Here is a 25,435-nt window from a genome sequence, read left to right on the forward strand (position 1 = left end):
TGACATTTTACCTCGTCAAATTAGCTGGCGATCAGAGTGAAAACGGGTGTGCATTGTGAATAAAACAATTTAATTTGCATGGAAGCTTTAATTCATGCGATGTTTGTACATCTTTGGACTGTGGCCATACATTCAGGTGGCAATCCACAATGTTGGAACAGTTAGCAGCTGGTAGAGTCACTTCCGCAGAACTCCAGGGCCTCAGATTCAATCCTGTCAGTGAGGAGTTTGTATGTTCTTCATGTCAGTTTCCTCTGGGTACTCTGGTTTCATCCCATATTTCAAAGATACTCAGGCTAGAATATTAATTGTCTACTCTAGTTGAACCTAGTGAGTGGGTGAATGGGAATTCTGGGGGATTTGATGGGAATATAGAGATAATAACCCTCCCATGGACTCACCTATCATCTCAAAGCTGATACATCTTTTCCTCTCCCCACCTTCTTATTCTGCCATCTACTTCCTTTCCAGTCCTAATGAAGGGTTTGAATCGTTGATCGTTTATTCCTCTCCATAGATGTTACCTGACTTGCAGAGTTCATCACAGCATTTTGTGTGTGTTCCTGAATATTTCCAGTGTCTGCAGGAACTCTTGTGTTTGCAACCTAATACTACTACTACTACGCTGACTCAGGCCTAGGGGGCTGGTGTCGGGCACAATGATGGACTCTCCACTCTTCCCTCTCTCTCATCAGTGCGTTCAGTTAATCTATCTTCTAGGAGTGTGTTGACCATAATCTTGGGAGAGTTCATCCTCCCATGCTTGGGCTCCCATGTGATGACTAGGCTGGCAGGTAGCTCAGAGTGGCATAGACAGTGCCCCGCTAGTTGCAGTCTTCTCGCCTTGATTTTAGTGGTGAGCATCGGTAGGTCGACATAGAACTCGACGTTTGTCATATGCTGTTGCCAACTCACATCAAGAGCCATCCGGAGCAATAACAGTAATAAAAAAACCTGGACTATTCCTCTTCCCACCCTGTCTCTTGCAAAAATGCTATCCCCTTCTCCCAATTCCTCCATCTCCGCCGCATCTGCTCTCAGGATTAGGCCTTTCATTCCAGGACGAAGGAGAAGTCTTCCTTTTTTAAACGAAGGGGCTTCCCTTCTTCCACCATTAACTCTGCTCTCAAATGCATCTCTCCCATTTCCCGCACATCTGCTGACCACCCCACTCGGGATAGGGTCCCCCTTGTCCTCACCTACCACCCCACCAGCCTCTGGATCTAACGTATAATTCTTCGTAACTTCCACCACCTCCAACGGGATCCCACTACCAAGCACATCTTTCCCTTCTCCCCTCTTTCTGCTTTCCACAGGGATTGCTCCCTACGTGACTCCCTTGTCCATTCATCCCCTCCAACCCTTCCCATCGATCTCCCTCCTGGCACTTATCCTTGCAAGCGGAACAAGTGCCACACCTGCCCTTACACTTCCTCCCTCACCACCATTCAGGGCCCCAGACAATCCTTCCAGGTGCAGCGACACTTCACCTGTGTGTCGGCTGGTGTGGTATACTGCGTCCGGTGCTCCCGGTGTGGCCTTTTATATATTGGTGAGACCCGATGCAGACTGGGAGACTGTTTCGCTGAACACCTACACTCTGTCTGCCAGAGAAAGCAGGATCTCCCTGTGGCCACACATTTTAATTCCACGTCCCATTCCCATTCTGATATGTCTATCCATGGCCTCCCCTACTGTTAAGATGAAACCACACTCAGGTTGGAGGAACAACACCTTATATACTGGCTGGGTAGCCTCCAACCTGATGGCATGAACATTGACTTCTCTAACTTCCATTAATGCCCCTGCTCTCCTTCTAACTCCATCCCTGATATATTTATTATTTTCCCCCCTCCCTTTTTTTTCTTTCTCTCTCTGCCCATCACTCTGCTTGTTCTCCATCTCCCGCTGGTGCTCCCCTCCCCCTTTCTTTCTCCCTAGGCCTCCCGTCCCATGATCCTTTCCCTTCTCTGGCTCTGTATCCCTTTCTGGCTCTCAGCTTCACCCCACATCCTCCGGTCTTCTCCTATCATTTCACATTTTCCCCTCTCCCTCCTACTTTCAAATCTCTTACTATCTTTCCTTTCAGTTAGTCCTGATGAAGGATCTCGGCCCGAAATGTCAACAGCCCTTCTCCCTATAGATGCTGCCTGGCCTGTGTTCCACCAGCGTTTTGTGTGTGTTGTTTGAATAAAAAAACAGGATTAGCTGACGGTCGGAATGGACTTGGGTGGTCTCTCACTGACTCTGTGATTTGTACTAAAAATCTGACAGAACAATCTGTGAGAATTGAGATCAGCTGGTTCACCTGTAGAGTTGGAGGGTTGTGGAGATGGAGCCCTCTCAGATATGCCCAGCATCCAAGGCTAGGAGTAAGCTATATCACAAACATCTCTTTAACAGTTAAATGTGAAATAGATATTTTGGTTCCCCAAAGCTCTGGTGCATTTACGCCTGTGGGTGTCTTGCTTTTGATGTTTGCCAAATATTCCAAGGTGTGATAGCAAAGTAAAATTTGACAAAGCGCCACATTAAAAAAATCTATAAAGAGTGGAAGTTTGAGTTTGAGCTATGCTGCTATCACAATACAATAAATTTCCTGATATTTGTCAGTGATAATAACTCTGACTCTGATTCTGAACTCAGTTAAAGAGCCAGGGCTTAAGGAATGAGGAGGAGACTGGTGAGGAGCAGTGAAAGGTTAGGGAGGGGGAGAGAATTCCAGAGCATTGGGATGCTGAATGCATGGTGTCAGGAATTTAGTGGACAACCAGAGACTTTTTTCAGGGTGGAAATGGCGAAGACTATGGGGGCATCATTTTAAGATTATTGGAGGAAAGTCAGGAGGATGGGATGGTACTAGAGCACAGAAAAAGGTGGATGTATGGAATGTTCTGCTGTTGGGTGGTGGTAGAGGCAGATATATTGGGACATTTAATAAACTCTTAAATAGGCAGATGGATGATAGAGAAATGGAGGGTTATGTGGGTGGGAATGGTTAGATTGATTTAGATTAAGTTTAAAAGGTTAAAGCAACATGTTGGGCTGAAGGGCTTGTTTGCTGTATTGTTCTGCATTTATGCTCTATGTTCTATGTTTGGTGTTCTATGTTCTATGTCCTATGTTCTGTTTTCAGAGTGTTGTTCTTTTCAGTGTTCTATGTTCTATGTTCTGTGCTCTATGAAGATAATTAGGGAGGATCGAGAACCAGAACTGGAAGAATGCAAAAATCTTGTGTTGCCTGGAATGAGTTAGGGTTGAAACCATATCTTGTCTGTCTGTGTGCATTATTAAACCACTTACGAAGCACTCAGCATCGAGTTCCACATTCTCAGAAATTCCTTTCTCTCTGGAATGAGGCAGGATACATCATTCTAGCAGGAGCTCCCAACCTAGGGTCCACGTACCCCTTGGTTAATGGAAGGGGTCCATAGCATAAGAAAGGTTTGGGAACCCTTGTTCTTGAGAGAAAGCTAATCAGAACAGAGTTGGTATAAAAATGTAAAACAACAAGTTGTTTACTCATTTTCCATTCCCTGTCCTCCATTATTTCTCATCTCTCAATGAATTTGTGCTTTCATTCCTCACCAAAGCTGCAGTTCAGACAAACCCTCAAGGCAACCATGAAGAATGCACATCTTTCAGCTGAGACACAGTTAGTCACAAGTGAGCACCTTTGTGATTCCAAGAGTTAATTAAGACTGGTCTATTAACCCCCAAGGGGGTTTCAATAGCAGTTGTGCTGACATTTGCCCCAGCTACTAAAGCACATTAATTCTCAGGGAAAGAAGTGAAGGCTTTAGAGAGACTCCATTTAACCTCATCCTATAAATCTGTTAGACAGCTCAGAGGAGGGCAGCATTTACTGAGAAAATGAAACCAAGGAGGTTAGAATTGATAAAGATAATGAGCCTGTTTCAGCCAAGTATTTTCGTCAGCTGAGTATCTCATAGACCTGATTACCTGCCGACGGGCAGGATACACATAAGAAATGTAAGACGTACCACTGAGTCTCTGTAATTAAAATCTGGGAACCATAGACTGTACATTATCAATCATAAACCTGCAAGATTAAAGGGCATGTTAAATTAACCTGTTTTTGTAAAGCTTGGTTTACTTTGTGCAAACATACTTTTCAATCTGAACAATGACAATATGCTGGAGTGTCCCCCTCCCAGCTGGGACCGTGAGTCCAAGTAGAGGACCTGGAATGTTGTAACACATCTTCACTAAATCACGATCACAGTAATGTGTGAATCCCAGTAGGAGTAAAGGATCACTGAATCATTCCTATAAAATCTTAGAAGCAAAAATGTTGCTAATTAGAACATTTATATTTGGTAAGTATTGATTTTACTATTTCACTGACAGGTGATTTTCTCTAATGACATGGAGATTGCAAACTCTTTTGACAATTTATGAAAGCCAACTCTCTCATGGATAATTACACCGGCTCTTCTGCCTTGTGGTTTTGCCACATTTTGCTCACAAGCTTTTTGGCAAGATAACTATCTGGCTGACATGCAGCTTGTAGTGTTGTGGCTCCACAGCTGCAGTGTCTGAGATTGGTCCTGAACTTTGACACTGGCAGTGTGAAGTTTGAATGTTCTTTTTGTGACTGTGGGATTGTTAGCGAAACAAACTATCTGGATCAGTCAAATAAATGCAGACTCCGAGAAGACTAGCATCAATTTATTTATGAGCTATATCACAGGGAGACTGCCTTACAATCAGCTGTCCTGACTCCAAGTAAGCAGTAGAAAGTTCTGTCTTTTATACAGTACAGAAACAAGATACTTGGGATTTTAGCCCTATCCATCAAAATAAAAACCAGGAGCAAATAGGTACATCCATAGGACAAGGCATTGTTAATCATAGAACAGATAGCAACTAAGTCAGTATTTTCAGTATTCAGTACTGCATCCTAATTATGAAAGACTGTCTGCTAGATTACAGAAGTTCATTAGGTTAACAAGTTCAAATTGAAAAATGCAAGTAGTTACCTAGTTCATTTATCCTTTCCTGACCCTACGACCAGCTAGTCTGGACTGATTTTATGGCTGATTCTGTGCAAAATTTTAGCAACACCAGAAGAATAGGGAAGTTTCCTATTTTCATAACTTTAAGGGTCATAATGGAAAAGTACTAGCAACTCTGGTGCTATCAGACTAATAATCCTTTATTCTTCTGCAGGGATTCCCCTTGTCACATTCCAAAATGATGTAGTTTGGTGAGTTAATAGTCTATTGTAAACTTACTCTCGTGCAGCTGATGAGAATGTGTGGAGCGATTAGTCAGGATCACCGTGGTTGTCAGCACAGACTTGATGAGCAGAAGGTTTTCCTTTAAAAATGAGTTTTCTTTGTCACATCAAAGCATTAAAACATACAGTGAAATGTGTCAACTGCGTCAGTGACCAACACAGTCAGACTGTGTGCTGGGGGCAGCCCACAAATAGAACAGTTAATGTAACATAGAAATACACTCAAATCAGCATGAATTAATCAGTCTGATGGCCTGATGGAAGAAGTTGTTCCGGAGCCTGTTGGTCCTGGCTTTTATGCTGTGATACCATTTCCCAGACGGCAGCAACTGGAATAGATTGTGGTTGGGGTGACTCAGGTCCCCAGTGATCCTTTGCGCCCTTTTTTCACACCTGACTTTGTAAATATTCTGAATCATGGGAAGTTCACAACTATAGATCGGCTGGGCTGTCCACACCACTCTCTGCAGGATCCTGCGATTAAGGGAGGTACAGTTCCCATACCAGGCAATGATTCAGCCAGTCAGGATGCTCTCAATTATGCCCCTGTAGAAAGTTTTTAGGATTTGGGTGTCCATACCAAACTTCCTCAACTGTCTGAGGTGAAAGAGATGTTGTTGTCCCCTTTTCACCACATATGCCGAGGAATTTAAAGCTGTTCACCCTCTCAACCCCAGATCCATTGAAGTCATTAGGGGTTAGTCTGTCTTTATTTCTCCTGTAATCCAAACCAGCTCCTTTGTTTTTGCGACATTGAGGGAGAGGTTGTTCTCTTGACACCAATGTGTCAGAGAGATGACTTCATTTCTGTAGGCCACCTAGTTATTGTTTGAGATAAGGCCAATTAATGTAAAATGGCAAATTTAATTAGCAAATTAGAGCTGTGAGTGGCGACACAGTCATGGGTATACAAAGAGTAAAGGAAGGGACTTAGTACACAGCTCTGAGGGGCTCCTGTGCTGAGAGTCAGAGGGGTGGAGGTGAGGGAGCCCACTCTTACCACCTGCCAGCGATCTGGCACAAAGTCCAGGATCTAGATGCACAAGGCAGGGCAAGGATGAGGCCTCTGAACTAATGGACTGGAAGGGATAGCGGATGTGAGGGGGACTGTTGTATTTCTTCAGATGCACAGTGAATGTATCATTATATATGTGCTTCATATGGATAAGGTGCATTATGTCAGATGTCGTGGTCCATGTAGGGACCAATGATGTGGGTAGGAAGAGTGAGGAGGTCCTGAAAGGTGAGTTTAGGGAGATAGGCACCAAGTTAAAGGACAGGACCTCCAGAATAGCAATCTCAGGATTTCTACCAGTGCCACGTGCAGGCGGATTTAGAAGTAGTAAGATAGTGCAGATCAACATGTGGTTGAAGACATGGTGCAGGAGGGAGGGCTTCAGATTTATAGATAATTGGGTAGTTTTCCAGGGAACGTGGGACCTGTTCTGGTGGATGGTTTACATCTGAACTGGAGGGGGACAAATATTCTTGCAGGTAGGTTTGCTAGAGAGGCTCCAGTGGATTTAAACTAGATACAAGAGGGGAGGGGAACCAGAGCGTAGGAACAGATGTATGGGAGAAGGAAGAAATAGTAAAGTAGTTTGCACCGTTAGAAATAAACAGAGAGTAAGAGGCGGAGAATTTCTTAAATGCATTAATTTTAAAGCTAGGAGCATTGTAGGAAAGGTGGATGAGTTTAGAGCACGGATTGATACCTGGAAATATGATGATGTAGCTATTAGTGAAACATGATTGCAGGAGGGCTATGATTGGCAACTAAATATCCCTGGATTTCATTGCTTCAGGTGTGATAGAATCAGAGGGACAAGAGGGGGAGGTGTTGCTTTGCTTGTCAGAGAAAATATTACAGCGGTGCTTTGGCAGGATAGATTAGAAGGCTCATCTAGGGAGCCTATTTGGGTGGAATTGAGGAATGGGAAAGGTGTAGTAACACTTATAGGGGTGTATTATAGACCACCTAATGGAGAGTGAGAATTGGAGGAGCAAATTTGTAAGGAGATAGCAGATATTTGTAGTAAGCACAGGGTTGTGATTGTGGTAGATTTTAATTTTCCACACATAGACTGGGAAGTCCATACTGTAAAAGGGCTTGATGGTTTGAAGTTTGTAATATGTGTGCAGGATAGTTTTTTGCAGCAATACATAGAGGTAGCAACTAGAGAAGGGGCAATTTTGGATCTCTTGTGAGGGAATGAGATAAGTCAGGTGACGGAGGTATGTGTTGGGGAGCATTTTGGGTCCAGTGATCACAATGCCATTAGTTTCAACATAATTATGAAGAAGGATAGGACTGGACCCAGGGTTGAGATTTCTGACTGGAGACAGGCTAACTTTGAGGAGATGCGAAAGGAGTTAGAAGAAGTGGATTGGAACAATTTGTTTTATGGGAAGGATGTAATAGAGAAATGGAGGTCATTTAAAGACGAAATTTTGAGGGTACAGAATCTTTATGTTCCTATTAGGTTGAAAGGAAAGGTTAAAAGTTTGAGAGAGCCATGGTTTTCAAGGGGAATTGGAAACTTGGTTCGGAAAAAGCGAGATATCTACAATAAATACAGGCAGCATGGAGTAAATAAGGTGTCGAGGAATATGAAGGATGTAAAAAGAATCTTAAGAAAGAAATTAGAAAAGCTAAAAGAAGATACAAAGTTGCTTTGGCAAGTAAGGTGAAAATAAATCCGAAGGGTTTCTACAGTTATATTAATAGTAAAAGGATAGTGAGGGACAAAATTGGTCCCTTAGAGAATCAGAGTGGATATGTTGAGCCAAAAGAGATGGGGGAGATTTTGATCAATTTCTTTTCTTTGGTATTCACTAAGGAAAAGGATATTGAATAGTGTAAGGTAAGGGAAACAAGTAGGGAAGTTATGGAAACTATATGATGATTAAAGAGGAGGAAGTACTGGTGCTTTTAAGGGATATAAAAGTGGATAAATCTCCGAGTCCTGACAGGATATTTCCTAGGTCCTTGAGGGAAGTTAGTGTAGAAATAGCAGGGGTTCTGACAGAAATATTTCAAATGTCGATAGAAACGGGGATGGTGCGGGAGGATTAGCATATTGTTCAGGTGGTTCCATTGTTTAAAAAGGGTTCTAAGTGTAAACCTAGCAATTATAGGCCTGTAAATTTGATGTCAGTGGTGGGTAAATTAATGAAAGTATTCTTAGAGATGGTATATATAATTACCTGGATAGACAGGGTCTGATGAGGAACAGTCAATATGGATTTGTGCGGGGAAGGTCATGTTTGACAAATCTTATTGAATTTTTTGAAGAGGTTACGAGGAAAGTTGACGAGGGTAAAGCAGTGAATGTTGTCTATATGGACTTCAGTAAGGTCTTTGACAATGTTCCATACGGAAGGTTGGTTAGGAAGGTTCAATTGTTAGGTATTAATACTGAAGTAGTAAAATGGATTCAACAGTGGCTGGATGGGAGATGCCAGAGAGTAGTGGTAGATAACTGTTTGTCAGGTTGGAGGCGGGTGACTAGTGGTGTGTCTCAGGGATCTGTACTGGGTCCAATGCTGTTTGTCATATACATTAGTGATCTGGTTGATGCGGTGGTAAATTGGATTAGTAAGTAAGCAGATGATACTAAGATAGGTGGTGTTGTAGATAATGAAGTAGGTTTTCAAAGCTTGCAGAGAGATTTAGGTCAGTTAAAAGAGTGGGCTGAAAGATGGCAGATGGAGTTTAATGCTGATAAGTGTGAGGTGCTACATTTTGGTAGGAATAATCAAAACTGGACATACATGTTAAATGGTAGTGCATTGAAGAATGCAGTTGAACAGAGTGATCTAGGAATAATGGTGCATAGTTCCCAGAAGGTGGAATCTCATGTGGATAGGGTGGTGAAGAAAGCTTTTGGTATGCTTTTTGGCTTTGGTATGTTATTTATAGTTGTTCATTATTATTAATCTTATTAAACAATATGTTATTTAAAATTATGAAGGGTTTGATAAGCTGCTGATTATGAAGGAGTCAAGCTTCTGGAGGTGGTGTAGGAATATAGAACTGATTCCCCATGATCTTGGATGTGTATCTGGTGCAACAGAGATGTCTGCAATGAGAATACACTTGACATTTTAGACCCAGTGTTCTGGTTTTAGAAGGACTGAGGCAAAATATTTCTTTGTGAGTTTAGATTAAGTTCAGAGGCAGAATGCAAATAGTGTTAAAGACTACATCAATTGAGGAAATGCCCTTTATGATGTTTATATTAATTGTTGTAAATGCCAACATTAGCTGTTCACCTACACTATAGAATCGTGGGAAGCCATTTCTTTGTGAAAATTCCTGAACATAATCTCAATCCTGATGTATATTCGAAAGACCCTATCCGTCCTTCCCACAACATCTTTGAACCAGAATTTGTGCCACATAGCATACTGGTGAGCATGATGCTATTACTGCTTGAGGCATTGGAGCTCAGAGTTCATTTCCAGTCTCCCATCTAAGGAATTTTTATGTCCTCCTCATGGAACGTGTGGGTTTTCTCTGGGTACTGCAGTTTCTTCCCACAGTCCAAAGACGGATCGGTTAGTGGGTTAATTGGTTATTGTAAATTGTTCTGTGATCAGGCTGGAGATAAATCAGGGAGGTTGCTGAGTGGTGTGGCTGGAAGGGCCTATTCTGTGCTGTATCTCGATAAACAAACAAACAAATTAATTAATTAGTTAATTAACACCCTGTTGACACCCAGCATACCCTGATGACACCCTTTCATCCCTTCCCCATTTTCCTCAACACTGATCAACTCACAAACATATTCTCATCCTTACCGGAAGACCACAATCTGTGCAGATTGGTGATAACATCTGATGATCACTACTGGCGCACCTCAGGGGTGTGTGCTGAGCCCACTGCTCTTCTCTCTGTATAGCCATGACTGTGTGGCTAAGCACAGCTCAAATACTAGCTATAAATTTGCTGATGATACAACCATTGTTGATAGAATTGCAGGTGGTGATGCGAGGGTGTGCAGGAGCAGGATATGCCAACTAGTGGAGTGGTGTCCCAGCAACAAACTGGCACTCAATGTCAGTAAGATGAAGGAGCTGATTGTGGACTTCAGGAAGGGTAAGACGAAGGAACACATAGCGATCCTCATAGAGGGATCAGAAGTAGAGAGAGTAAGCAGGTTCAAATTCCTGGGCGTCAAGATCTCTGAGAACCTAACCTGGTCGTAACATATCAATGCAGTTATAAAGAAGACAAGAAAGCGACTACACTTCTCTAGGAGTTTGAAGAGATTTGGTATGTCAACAAATTCACTGAAAAGCTTCTATAGATGTACTGTGGAGAGCAATCTGACAGGCTGATAGTCTGGTATAGAGTAGGGCTGCTGCACAGGACCAAAAGAAGCTACAGAGGGTTATAAATTTAGTCAGCTCCATCTTGGGCACTAGCCTACAAACTACCCAGGATATCTTCAAGGAACGGTGTCTCAGAATGTCAGCGTTCATTGTTAAGGACCTCCAGTACCCTGCGCCCTTTTCCCACTGTTAGCATCAGGTAGGAGATACAGAAGCCTGAAGGCACACACTCAGGATTCAGGAACATCTTCTTCCCCTCTGCCATCCAATTCCTAAGCAGACATTGAATCCATGAACACTACCTCACTTTTTAAATATACATTATTTCTGTGATTTGCATGATTTTTAATCTATTCAATATACATATATTGTAATAGATTTACTTAATTTTTATTATTATTATTATTTTCTTCTATATTATGTATTGCATGGAACTGTTGCTGCTAATTTAACAAATTTTGCGACATATGCTGGTGATAATAAACCTGATTCTGATTCATCCTGCACTGGTTACTTTTTATCTTTTATTACTGCTGTTCCATTTTTTTTAATAGAACTTCTTGTTTTATAGGAATAGTGCCAGTAATATCATATTGTCATACTTAAGCATTCACCTCTCTCAATCTTCAGGTCATGCCACTCAGTATCTTATGCTAATATTAACTTGTGACTGTATGTGCTGGATCGTAACTAAATGTGCAGTGTGTGACTCTATATGCTGTGTTTTACACATAGGCTCCAGAGCAATGATGTTTTGTTTAGCTGTATATACATGAACGGTTGAATGACAATTAAACATAAACTTGAAAGACAGGGTTTCATCTGACTAGGCTGCTCCTGTCCCAGTTTGTCATAGAAGTTAAAGAGCTGGAAAATGATACCCATAACTTTTATTTTCTCCACCATGTTCAAAGTTTTCAACCAAGGGTGATACTTCAGTCAGTGAGGAAATGAATTTGGTTGGAAAGATTGCATATCATTCTAGTTCAATTATACTTCTTTTTCAGTTTTAAAGAACAGTGCCCTTTATTGTAAGCCTTGCAATGCACCTTATAACATCATTGTGGGAGATATTTTGCAAAGCAATCAGCAATATATACTGGCCTCCTTTGTCCGGATGATCACAGAAGATGCAAACATGTACAGTTGACTATTTCTGAACATCCTTTGTAAACCGCCCCAAAAAGTTATTTAAAAAAATTATAGATTTATTCATGTACTTTTATTCCAAACCTGTTTGGCTGTATTAGGTAGAGTTCTGAAACTCCTGAATATCTTTCAGATCTCAATAATCTCCACTTGCATTGCTAACCATTAACTTGTTTAAAGATATATCTAAAGATGTCAATTTAGCACTAAATGTAAAATGATAGACTATTCATTAGGTGAAATCATCTTGCAGGGGCCCTACACCCATTCATAGCCCAATGAAGATGCATAAACACACCACACACACACAGAATTGAACTGAATATTCAGCTCTGGAAGTTAAAGCAGAAGAGCTATATTTAGTGCAGCATTAGGAACTATTGCTTGAAATGACATGCCTCTGTTGGTGTTTTGTATTTTGAAGTGTGCTGTGCACAGATAACTTTGTGGCCACCTGCTATTGGCAACGATCAGCCTTGTCTATGAGCACTCTGTTCTAAGGCTGAAAATAAATGGCCAATGACAAGTCTCAGCTTAAGGGAAATGATCTTTCTTATTCCAGATGCCAACTAAGAGCACCCTTTGTCCCTGAAGATTTAATTTTACATGGGATAATATTTCCTGGAGCAATATTTATCCCCTTGGCAGCATCACTCAAAAACAGAGTTTTTTGGCTATTATCTCATTATGCTTATGCTTCCCACATTATCGCATGGACAGTACTTCCAAACCAATGAATTTCCAGACCCTGCTTCCAAAACAGTGCTCTTCTTCCAAACCAGCCGGTGCATTTCCAGATTCTGCTTCCAAACCAGTGCTCTGTTTCCAAACCAGCCAGTGTTGGAGATTTGGATGATAAAATTGATGGCTTTGAGGCCAAGTCTGCAGATGATACAAAGATAGGTGAAACAAGTAGTGTTGAGGAAGCAGAGAGACTACAGAATGACTTAGACAGATGAGAATAGATAAAGAGGTAGCAGATCATGTGTATGGTCATGCACTTTAGTAGTAGGAATAAAAGCATAGAAAGTTTTCTAAACAGGGAAAAAATACATAAATCTGAGGTGCAAAGAGATTTGGGAGTCCTCTTATAGGATTCCCCAAAGGTTAATTTGTAGGTTGAATCAGAAAGGAGGAAGGCAGAGGCAATGTTAACATTCATTTCAAGAGGACTAGAATATAAAAGCAAGGATGCAATACTAAGGTTGTATAAGGTATCAGTGAGGCCTCACTTGGAGAGCTGTGAGCAGTTTTGGGCCCTTTATTTAAGAAAGGATTTGCTGACCTTGGAGAGGGTTCAGAGGACGTTCACAAGAATGATTCAAGGAATGAAAGTGTTATCATATGAGCAGCAATTGAAGTCTCTGGGCCTGTACTCACTGGAATTTAGGAGAATGAGGGAGTGTCTCATAGAAACCTATCAAATATTGAAAGGCCAAAATACTGTGGATGTGAAGAAGAATGTTTCCTTTGGTGCAAGAGTCTAAGACCAAAGGATCCAACCTCAGAATGAAGGAAGATCCATTTAGAACAGAGATGAGGAATTTCTTTAACCAGGTGGAAGTATGTCTTTGGAATTCATTGCCACAGGTGGCCATGGAGGCAAAGGTTGATCAGTTCTTGATTAGTCAGGGCATGAAAAGTTATGGGAAGAAGGCAAGAGATTGAGGTTAAGAGGGAAATGGATCAGCCATGATGAAATGGCAAAGCAGAAATGTTGGGCTGAATGGCCTAATTCTTCTCCTATGTCTTATCATCTTATGGTCTAAGTTCTTTGCATGCCAGTTGTTGCTTGACTGAGTAGGACTTCTCTCTAAGGCAGAAGACTGTGTGTTCCAGTCTTACTCTATAGATTTGAGCTATAGAACTTTTGTTGAGATCTTAAACAGAGGTCCTGTCTGTTCAAGAATTGGTGGGGGAAGGTGACCAGCTCCGCAGAGATGGTCAGTTCAAAGTTGAGTTTATTACCTTGTATACAAGTGCATGTCTGGACAGGTGTAATGAAAAACTAACTTGCAGTAGCATCATAGGTACATAGCATCAGATAAGCAGCATTCACAAGAAAAACATTAATTAGACATAAATTATACATAAATTTCCTAGAAAAAAAGCACAATTAGAGCAAACAAATGTCAGAGTGATCATAGGCACATACAAGGGAAAATCTGCAGATGCTGGAAATTGCAGATGTTGTTCCTCCAACCTAAGTGTGGCCTCATCACAATGGTGGAGAAAGCCATGGATGGACATATTCCAATGGTATATGACACATTATGTTGGAGGAACAACATCTTAAATTCCATTTGGGAAGCCTCAGCCTGATGGTATGAACATTGATTTCTCAACCTTCTAGTATTGCCCCCACCACCCCCCTTCACCATTCCCTAACCCCTTTTTCCCTCCCTCACCTTATCTCTTTGCTTACCCATTGCCTCCTTCTGGTGCTCCTCCCCCCTATTTTTCTTTCTTCCATGGCCTTCTGTCTCTTTCACCTATCAACTTCCCAGCTCTTTGCTTCATTCCTCCCCCTCCAGGTTTCACCTGTCACCTGGTGTTTCTCTCTCCATTCCCCCCACCTCAGCATTTTTTCTCCAGTCCTGCCAAAGGGTTTTGGCCCACAGTGTCAACTGTACTTTTTTTTCCATAGATGCTGCCTGGCCTGCTAAGTTCCTCCAGCATTTTGAGAGTGATTATATTGTTGCTAAACTGAAGTGGTGATCAGAGTTTTGCTAGTTGGTTCAAGAACCATATGGTTAAAGGGAGATAGCTGCTCTTGACTCTGGTGGTTTGGGGCCTCGGGCTTCTGTAGCTCCTGCCCAATAGTTACTATGAAAAGTTGCTGTGACCCAAAAAGTGGGAATCTTCGATAATGGATGTTGACTTCTTGAGGCAGTACATCCTATAGATACTACCAATGGTGGGAATGGGTGTGCTGTAATGTATTGGGTAGAGTCCACTAGTCTCTGCAGCTTCTTACATTCCTAAACATTCAAATTGTTGTACTAGACCGTGATGCAACCAGTCAAGATCCTCTTAACAGTACACTCATAGAGGTTTGTTAGAGTATTCGGTGACAAGCTAAACCTCCCAAGAAAGTGAAGATGCAGGCATGACTTCCTTATGATTGTGCTGATGGGCAATTATTGACAACTTTGCCTGTATCCCATGTAAAGAATGACTACAGAAGCATTTCTCTTTATGTTAATGCTTCATGTTCTCTAACAAAACTTTGAGTGGCACTGTGCTGACACAGTACAGGAGGAGTTCTATTTCCTATATTAGAATATTGACTGACTAGATGTCCAAAGGACTAAAGAGCTTCATAACTCTTTGTGCTATCTCCCATTCATGAACAATGCAAATCTTCAATGCAAATAAATGAAAAATGCATACATTTTATAACATAAAAACACAAAATTCAGTATCAATGCCTCACAAGAATCTTTTCCACTCCTCCACCATCACCACGTACTTCTGTTCCACCAAATACAGTATCAATTCCTCATGTAATCTTTTCTACTCCTCTCACCATCAATATACTTGTGTTACTTTTTCCTTCACATCATCTCTTTAATTACATGTTTGCTATTCACTTCTGTCACTTCCTGTGACATTGAGTTACACATTCTCATTTTGGTAAGGACATTTCTGCTGATTGACATATTATGACTGCGAGTGACCATCTTGCCTTCATTGCTCCTGTGTCTGGCCTTTTCTATAAGTAGGAATATCACATGTACCCTGTTAAGCACGTTCAATAATGCTCAAGTTTCTACTATGCTTTTCCTCTGCTGGAGAATGCCACACTTACATCAAGTTATCTCTGAAAGAACGAATCATGAATGCATTATTGCTTTCTTTTTCTGCTACCTACTGAAGCATTTCTGAGATAATGTATTATATCACTGTTATTTGTTTGCCTATGTCTTAAGTTCAGTTAGACCATAGAGTCATAGACATAGGGGCATAATTAGATCACTTGGCCCATTGAGTCTGCTCTGCCATTTCATCATGGCTGATTTATTGTTCCTCTCAACCCCATTCTCCTTACTTCTCCCTGTAACTTTTGTTGCCCTGACTAATCAAGAACTTATCAATCTTCATCTTAAATAAACCCAATGACATCCTCCATAGCTGTCCATGGTAATTAATTTTACAGATTCATCACCCTCTGGCTAAAGAAATTCCTCTTGGTTTCTGTTCCAGATGGATGTCCTTCCATTCTGAAGCTGTGTCCTCTAGTCCTACACTCTCCCACTATTTGAGAGTCTATACTCTACCCAAACCTAGGTCATACACCTTACAGGCATTCCAATTTTCTATAGGTTTCAGAGAGATCCCTCATTCTTCTAAACACTTTCTTCAATAAAATTAATTGTAAGTATGGAGTCTAACACTAGAGCAGACCGGGGCTCATAACTTTCTGTTCAGATGTGCAGGACCTATCACCCAGGCAATCAGCAGTAAGAACAAAAGGGAGATTCTGGAAAGACTGGACCACTGCTGGCTGGGTGGGTTCTCCATCTATTCTCCCTAACAGAGGTCTTTAAGATGTTGCAGACATTTCATATTGCAGTAGATTTTGCCGAAGGAGAGATGAAAGAGGGGGTGATGTTGTGGGAGGATTTATGTTTGCTATGGCGTAAAGGAGCCAAATGGCTTGTTTCTGTACTCCAGGTTCAGAGGAACTCTTTGTGATCAGAACACGACATCTTTGCCTGATATAAATAGCTATCCCAGGGAACCAGACACGGCATTAATGTGCAGAAGACTGTGCCTGAATGTCAAAGGAGCATTCCCAGCGGATAAATCTCCCTGCTGGGAAATTACATTTGAAATGTCTGATAAATTGCTAGAAATTTAAAATGTTACTTTCAGCTCTGTAAGGAAATGTTCAGAGTCAGATATAGGAACAATTATTTTCCTTTTAAGAATTCATTGTGTTGAATGGAAATACATTGTAGCATAGACAGTGGCATAATGCAGAACATCACTTGGGAAACATACATGTGACTGACTGATGATAGCCTTGTATGCAGGACACCACTAGTGAGCAATACAGATGCATTGATCATGATCTTTTAAGAATCACTTGATTCTGGCATAGTCCCTAGGACTGGAAGGTTGCAAATGTCACTCCATTCTTTAAGAAGGGAGCAAGGAAAAAGAAAGGAAATTATAGGCAAGTTAGCCTAACTTCAGTGGTTGGCAAAATGTTGGAGTTTATTAATTAGGATGAGGTTTCAGGGTACTTGAGGACAAATGATAAACTAAGAAAGTCAGCATGGTTTCTGTAAAGGGAAATCTTGCTTGACAAATCTCTTAGAGATCTTCAAGGAAGTAACAAGCAAGGTGGACAAAGGAGAGGTGATAGATGTCATTTACTTGGATTTTTCAGAAGGCATTTGAAAAGGAGTCACACATGAGGCTGCTTAACAAGATAAAGTCCTATGGTGTCACAAGAAAGATACTGGCATGGATAGAGGAATGGCTGATAGACAGGAAGCAGTGAGTGGAAATAAAAGGGGCCTTTTCTGGTTGGCTGCTAGTGAGTAGTGGTATTCCTCAGGGGCCACTTTTGGGACAGCTTCTTTTTACATTGTTTGTCAATGATTTGGATAATGGAATTGATGGTTTTGTGGCAAAATTTGTGTATGATGCAAAGATAGGTGGAGGGTAGGTAGTGCTGAGGAAGCAATTTGATTGCAGCAGGAATTAGACAAATTGGAAGGGGGGTAAAAAAAAGTAGCAGATAGAATACAGTGTTGGGAAATGTATGATAATGTATTTTGGTAAAAGGAACAAAAGTGTGAACTATTATCTAAATGGGGAAAAGGCTCAAACATCAGGAGTGCAAAGGGACTTAAGAGTCCTCATACAAGATTACCCAAAGGTTAATTTACAGGTTGAGTCTATGGTAAAGAAGGCAAGTACAATGCTGGCATTTATTGCAAGAGGAATAGAGTATAAAATCAAGGATATAATATTGAACCTTTATAAGACACACGCCAGGCTGCACTTGGAGTATTGTCATCAATTTTGGGTCCCATATCTCAGAAAGGATGTGCTGTCATTGGGAGAGTCCAGAGGAGGTTCATGAGGATGACTCCATGAATTAAGGCTTAACATATGAGGAGTATTTGGCAGCTTTGGACCTGTACTCATTGGAATTTAGAAGAGTGCGGGGGTGGGTGGGATCTCACTGGATGCTGAAAGGACTTGATAGGGTAGATGTGGAGAGGATGTTTCTATGGTGGGGGTGTCCAGAACTAGAAGGCACAGCTTCAAAACTGAGGGGCAACCTTTTAGAACAGGAGTAAGGAGGATTTTTTTTGGCAGAGAGTGGTGAATTTGTGGAATGCTCTATCACAGACTGTGGTGGAGTACAAGTACGTGGGTGTAATTATGGTGGAAGCTGACTGTTTCCCAATCGTTCAGGACATCAAAGGATATGGTGAGGAGGTAGGCGTATGGGATAGAGTTGCATCCGGAATCAGCCATGATGGAATGGTGGAGCAGACTCGATGGGCTGAATGGCCTAATTCTGCTTCCATGGCAGAATTCCAATGGTCATTATAGCTTTACATACATGATGACTGTTGTGTAACCAGGGAATTTTCAGCTTCTGCTGTGTGTCCAGAGAATTCTCAGATTCTGCTGTGTGTCCAGGGAGTTCTCAGATTCCGGTTAGTGTCCAGGGAATTCTTAGCTTCTGCTTTGTGTCCAGGGAATTCTCAGATTCCGGTGTGTGTCCAGGGAATTCTCAGCTTCTGCTGTGTCCAGGGAATTCTCAGATTCTGCTTTGTGTCCAGGGAATTCTCAGATTCCGGTGTGTGTCCAGGGAATTCTCAGCTTCTGCTGTGTCCAGGGAATTCTCAGATTCTGCTGTGTGTCCAGGGAATTCTCAGGTTCCGCTGTTTTTTCCAGGGAATTCTCAGCTTCTGCTATGTGTCCAGGGAATTCTCAGATTCTGCTGTGTGTCCAGGGAATTCTCAGATTCTGCTGGGTGACCAGGGAGTTCTCCGATTCCGGTTAGTGTCCAGGGAATTCTTAGCTTCTGCTTTGTGTCCAGGGAATTCTCAGATTCCGGTGTGTGTCCAGGGAATTCTCAGCTTCTGCTGTGTGTCCAGGGAATTCTCAGGTTCCGCTGTTTTTTCCAGGGAATTCTCAGCTTCTGCTATGTGTCCAGGGAATTCTCAGATTCTGCTGTGTGTCCAGGGAATTCTCAGATTCTGCTGTGTGTCCAGGGAATTCTCAGATTCTGCTGGGTGACCAGGGTATGCTCAGATTCTGCTCTGAGTTCAGGGAATGCCCAGCTTCTGCTTTGTGAGTCTTTATCACTGGAATCTGAATTTTGCACTTTAAATAATGACAAGAAGCCTACAGAGTTGATATGAAAATTAATCTCTGGCAATATGAGAAAGTAGGTTCTGTTGCTTGCAGGCTTTATTATATGCTACAATATCCTTGGAGCGATGGAGGATGAGAGGGGACCTGACAGAGGTGTACAAGATAATGAGAGGCATTGATCATGTGGATAATCAGAGGCTTTTTCCCAGGGCTGAAATGGCTAGTACAAGAGGGCATAGTTTTAAGGTGCTTGGAAGTAAGTACAGAGGAGATGTCGGGGTAAGTTTTTTATGCAGAGTGTGGTGAGTGCATGGAATGGGCTGCTGGCGGTGGTGGTGGAGGTGGAAATGATAGGGTCTTTTAAGAGACTCCTGGTAGGTATATGGAGCTTAGAAAAATAGAGGGCTATGGGTAAGCCTAGGTAGTTCTAAGATAGGACATGTTCAGCACAGCTTTGTGGGCTGATGGGCCAGTATATTGCTGTAGGTTTTCTATGTTTCTATGTTTCCCTCAGGCTACTGAACAAACTACTGAACATTTTTTGTTTGAGATTCCATTTTAGAAAGGAAATGGACAGATCAGAATCAGAAACCGGTTTATTATCACTAACAAATGTCATGAAATCTATGGTTTTGTGGCAGAAGTACAGTGCAAAGATGTAAAATAACTGCAAACTGTAAAATTAAATAAAGAGTGCAAAAAGAGAATAGTGAGGTAGTGTTCATGAACTTATGGATCTTTCAGATATCTGGTGGATAAGTCAGACTCTGTACATCCTCTTTGATGGTAGTAATGAGAAGTGGGTCAGTCTTGGATGGTGAAGGTCCATAATAATGAATGCTGTCCTCTTCAGACACTGCCTTATAAAAACACCCTCAATGGTGATGAGGCTAGTTTGAGCCTTTGATAGAATTGGCTGAGTTTACAACCTTCTGCAGCTTTTTCTGATTCTGTGCATTGGCGTTTCTATTCCTGATGGTGATGTAACCAGTCAGAATGGTCTTCATGGAATATCCGTAGAAATTTACTAGAGTCTTTGGTGACATACCAAATTTACTCAAACTCCTAATGAAGTAGAGCCACTGGTGCACCTTTGTGATTTCATCAGTATGTTGGGCCAGGATAGATCCTCTCAGATGTTGATGCCCAGGAATGTGAAGCTGCTTACACTTTCCACTGCTGATCTCTCAATGAGGATTGGTGTGTGTTCCTTCGACTTACACTTCCTAAAGTCCACAATCAATTCCTTGTTCTTACTGACATTGAGTGCAAGGCTGTTGCTGTGACACTACTCAAACAGCGGATCTATCTCACTATTGTATACTTACCATCTGAAATTCTGTCAGCAACAGTGAGGTAATTGTTGATAGAATTGCTGTACATAGTCACACAGTCATGGGTGTACTGGCCTAAGCATGTATCCTTGAGGTATGTCAGTGTTGATTGTCAGCAAGGAGAAGATGTAATTTCCAATCCACAGTGACTGTGGTCTTCCTGTGAGGAAGTCACCCGGACCAGATGAACTACACCATAGAGTTCTGAAAGAGGTAGCATTAGAGATTGTAGTGGCATTAAAAATGATCTTTCAAAAATTGTTGGACTCTGACAGGATGCCAGAGGACTGGAAAATTGCAAATGTTACTATACTCTTTAAGAAAGGAGAAAGGCAACAGAAAATAAATTATAGACCAGTTAGTCTGACCTCAGTGGTTGGGAAAATGCTAGAGTCAATTGTTAAGGATGGGGTGATGGAGCATTTGGTGACACAGGACAAGAGGATTCCTTCAGGAAAAATCCTGCCTGACAAACCTGTTGGAATTTTTTGAGGAGATTACATGTAGAATAGATTAAGGGGATGTAGTGGATGCTGTATATTTGGACTTTCAGAAGGCCTTTGACAAGGTGCTACTTATGAGGCTGCTTACCAAGTTAAGAACTCATGGTATTACAGGAAAGTTACTAAAATGGTTAGAGAATTGGTTGATTGGTAAGAGGTAGTGAGTGGGAACAAAAAGATCCTTTTCTGGTTGGCTGCCAGTGACTAGTTGTGTTCTGTAGGGGTTGATGTTGGGACCACTTCTTTTTATGCTGTATATAAATGATTTAGATGATGGAATAGATGACTTTGTTGCCAAGTTTGCAGATGATATGAAGATTGGTGGGGGGGGGGCAGGTAGTTTTTAGGAAACAGGCAGGATGTAGAAGGACTTAGACAGATTAGGAGAATGGGCAAGAAAGTGGTAAATTAAATACAATGTTGGAAAATACATGGTCATGCACTTTGGTAGTAGAAATAAATGTGCAGACTATTTTCTAACTGTGGAGAAAATCCAGGAATTTGAGATGCAGAGGGACTTGGGAGTCCTTGTGCAGAACACCCTGAAGGTTAACTTGCAGGTTGAGTCGGTGGTGAAGAAGGTAAATGTCACATTAGCATTCATTTCAAGAGGTCTAGAATACAAGAACAAGGATGTGATGCTGAGGCTTTATAAGATACTGCTGATGCCTCACCTTGAGTATTGTGAACAGTTTTGGGCCCCTCATCTTAGAAAAGATGTGCTGGAATTGGAGAGGGTCTAGAGGAGGTTCACAAGGATGATTCCAGTTTTCATATGAGGAATGGTTGATGGTCTAGGTCTATACTGGCTGGAATTCAGAAGGATGAGGGGGAATCTCATTGAAACCTTTTGAATGTTGAAAGGCCTAGACAGAGCAGATGTGGAAAGGATGTTCCCATGGTGGGAGAGTCTAGGACAAGAGGGCACAGTGTCAGGATAGAAGGGCACACTTTCAAAACAGAGCTGTGGAGAAATTTCTTTAGCCAAATGGGGGTGAATTTTTGGAATTTGTTGCTACATGCATCTGTGGAGGCCAGGTTGCTGACTGTATTTAAGGCTGAGATTGATAGGTTCTTGATTGGATGAGTCATCAAAGGTTACGGAGAAAAGGCCAGGAACTGGGGTTGAGAAGGAGATAGAAAAAAGGATCAGCCATGATTGAATGGCGGAGCAGACTCGATGGGCCAGATGGCCTAATTCTGCTCCTATGTCTTATGGTCTTGTGGTCTAAGTCAAGGATCCAGTTGCTAGAGGGAGATCCAGAGGGCAGGTTTTGGAGCTTTTTGGTTAGTACTATGATGGTGATTGGGCTGAACACCAAATGTATTGATGACCAGTAACTGCCATGGTTTACAGTTGCCCAGGTGACCCAAAGCAGAGTGGACAACCAGTGAGATTCCATCCGATATAAATCTGTAATGAGACAAAGATATCAGCATTAAACTACAGGCACCAGTAGTAGATCAATTAAGATCATTGATGCAAAAGACAGCAGTCCTGGGGCAAAACAGGCATTTTAAAAAGTTATGTAGCTGAGGCAGATTACAGAGATGAGAAAGGTCAGGCTGATTCTGGTGTGGGTCATAAGATTGGCATAACATTGTGTGCTGAAGGGCCTGTACTAGGTTGTTCTATGAAGGCAAGCAAGAGGATAGGTTGCACTGTGAAATAAATATGTGACTGGTGCGATTGCTTTGAGGCTGAGTAACCTTTCCCTCTTTTGTAAGAAAAATATAAGACAAGAATTTGAGCAGCAAGGGAAATGAGGAGGAGGATTTTGTTAATGATGATGTGGATTTGAAACTGGAGCAGGAACCAGGGGAAGTCAGAAGTGTGAATGGATGGGCAATAGGGACTGGGAGAAAATAGCAGACTGCAACTTTGGAGTAAATTGTTCAGGGACAAATTCAAAGATTTGTGTCTGAATCCTTCATACTCCTCTCATGGTGCCCTGCAGCACCTTACAGCCTGTGAAATACTTTAGAAGGGCAGTCAGTGTTGTGATGTGAGCAGAGTGTCAGTCATCTACACAGTAAGTCAGAACAAAGAGCAGTGACAATGACTAGATGACTTGTTTTGTGCAGTTGGCTGGAGAATGATAAATATTGGTTAGGACACTAGGGGAAAATTACTGCTCTTCTTCAGTACAGTGCCATTGTGGAACGGGAGTTTAGTAGTTAACGTAATGGTTTACAATGCCAGTGATAGGAAGATCAGAGATCTATTTCTGACACTACCAATTCCCATGGCTATCTTAACTATCCTGTACCTCTTCCCACCCTATCTCTTGTAAAAATGCTATTGCCTTTTCTCAGTTTCTTCACCTCTGCCACATCTGTTCCTAAGATGCAGCATTCCTTTCCAGTACATGGAAGTACATGGTGCTTGGAAATAGGTACAGAGGAGATGTCAGGGGTAAGTTTTTTATGCAGAGAGTGGTGACACTGTGGAATGGGCAGCCAGCGACAGTGATGGAGGCAGATATGATGGGGTCTTTTAAGAAACTCTTGGATAGGCCTCCCTGGTGCAAGGGTCAAGGATGTCTCTGAGCGGCTGCAGGACGTTCTGGAATGGGAGGGTGAACAGCCAGTGGTCGTGGTGCACATAGGTACCAACGATATAGGTAAAAAATGGGATGAGGTCCTACAAGGTGAATTTAGGGAGTTAGGAGATAAACTAAAAAGTAGGACCACAGAGGTAATAATCTCTGGATTACTACCAGTGCCACGTGCTAGTCAGAGTTGAAATAGGAGGATATTTCAGATGAATACGTGGCTTGAAAAATGGTGCAAGGGGGAGGGATTCAAATTTCTGGGGCATTGGAACCAGTTCTGGGGGGAGGTGGGACCAGTATAAACAGAACGGTCTGCACCTGGGCTGGACTGGAACCAATGTCCTAGGGAAAGTGTTTGCTATTGCTGTTCAGGAGGTTTTAAACTAATGTGGCAGGGGGATGGGAACAAGTGCAGAGAGACATAGGGGTGTAAAATGAAGGTAAAAGCAAAAAGTAGTAAGGTGAAAAGTTAAAGTGGCAGGCAGGCAAATCCAGGGTAAAAAGCAAAAAGAGCCACATTTCAATATAATTGTATAAGGGCTAAGAGTGTTGTAAAAACAAGCCTGAAAGCTTTGTGTGTCAATGCGAGGAGCATTCGTAACAAGGTGGATGAATTGAATGTGCAGATAGTTATTAATGAATATGATATAGTTGGGATCACAGAGACATGGCTTCAGGGTGACCAAAGATGGGAGCTCAACATCCAGGGATATTCAATATTCAGGAGGGATAGACAGGAAAGAAAAGGAGGTGGGGTAACATTGCTGGTTAGAGAGGAGATTAACGCAATAGAAAGGAAGGACATTAGCCTGGAGGATGTGGAATCGATATGGGTAGAGCTGCATAACACTAAGGGGCAGAAAACACTGGTGGGAGTTGTGTACAGGCCACCTAACAGTAGTAGTGAGGTTGGGGATGGCATTAAACAGGAAATTAGAAATGCGTGCAATAAAGGAACAGTAGTTACAATGGGTGACTTCAATCTACATATAGATTGGGTGAACTAAATTGGTAAGGGTGCTGAGGAAGAGGATTTCTTGGAATGTATGCGGGATGGTTTTCTGAACCAACATGTTGAGGAACCAACTAGAGAGCAGGCCATTCTAGATTGGGTATTGAGCAATGAGGAAGGGTTAGTTAGCAATTCTGTCGTGCGAGGCCCCTTGGGTAAGAGTGACCATAATATGGTGAAATTCTTCATTACAATGGACAGTAACATATTTAATTCAGAAACAAAGGTTCTGAACTTAAAGAAGGGTAACTTTGAAGGTATGAGACGTGAATTAGCTAAGATAGACTGGCAAATGATACTTAAAGGGTTGACGGTGGATATGCAATGGCAAGCATTTAAAGATCGCATGAATGAACTACAACAATTGTTTATCCCAGTTTGGCAAAAGAATAAACCAAGGAAGGTAGTGCACCTGTGGCTGACAAGGGAAATTAGGGATAGTATCAAGTCCAAAGAAGAAACATATAAATTAGCCAAAAAAGCGGCACACCTGCGGACTGGGTGAAATTCAGAGACCAGCAGAGGAGGACAAAGGGCTTAATTAGGAAAGAGAAAAAAGAATATGAGAAAAAGCTGGCAGGGGACATAAAAACTGACTGTAAAAGCTTTTATAGATATGTGAAAAGAAAAAGATTGGTTAAGACAAAAGTAGGTCCTTTACAGTCAGAAACAGGTGAATTGATCATAGGGAACAAAGACATGGCAGATCAATTGAATAACTACTTTGGTTCTGTCTTCACTAAGGAGGACATAAATAATCTTCTGGAATAGTAAGGGACCAAGGGTCTAGTGAGATGGAGGAACTGAGGGAAATGCATGTTAGTAGGGAAGTGGTGTTAGGTAAATTGAAGGGATTAAAGGCAGATAAATCCCCAGGGCCAGATGGTCTGCATCCCAGAGTGCTTAAGGAAGTAGCCCAAGAAATAGTGGAT

Source organism: Hypanus sabinus, chromosome 1 (genome assembly GCF_030144855.1).
Source record: "Hypanus sabinus isolate sHypSab1 chromosome 1, sHypSab1.hap1, whole genome shotgun sequence".
Classification (NCBI taxonomy): Eukaryota; Metazoa; Chordata; class Chondrichthyes; order Myliobatiformes; family Dasyatidae; genus Hypanus; species Hypanus sabinus.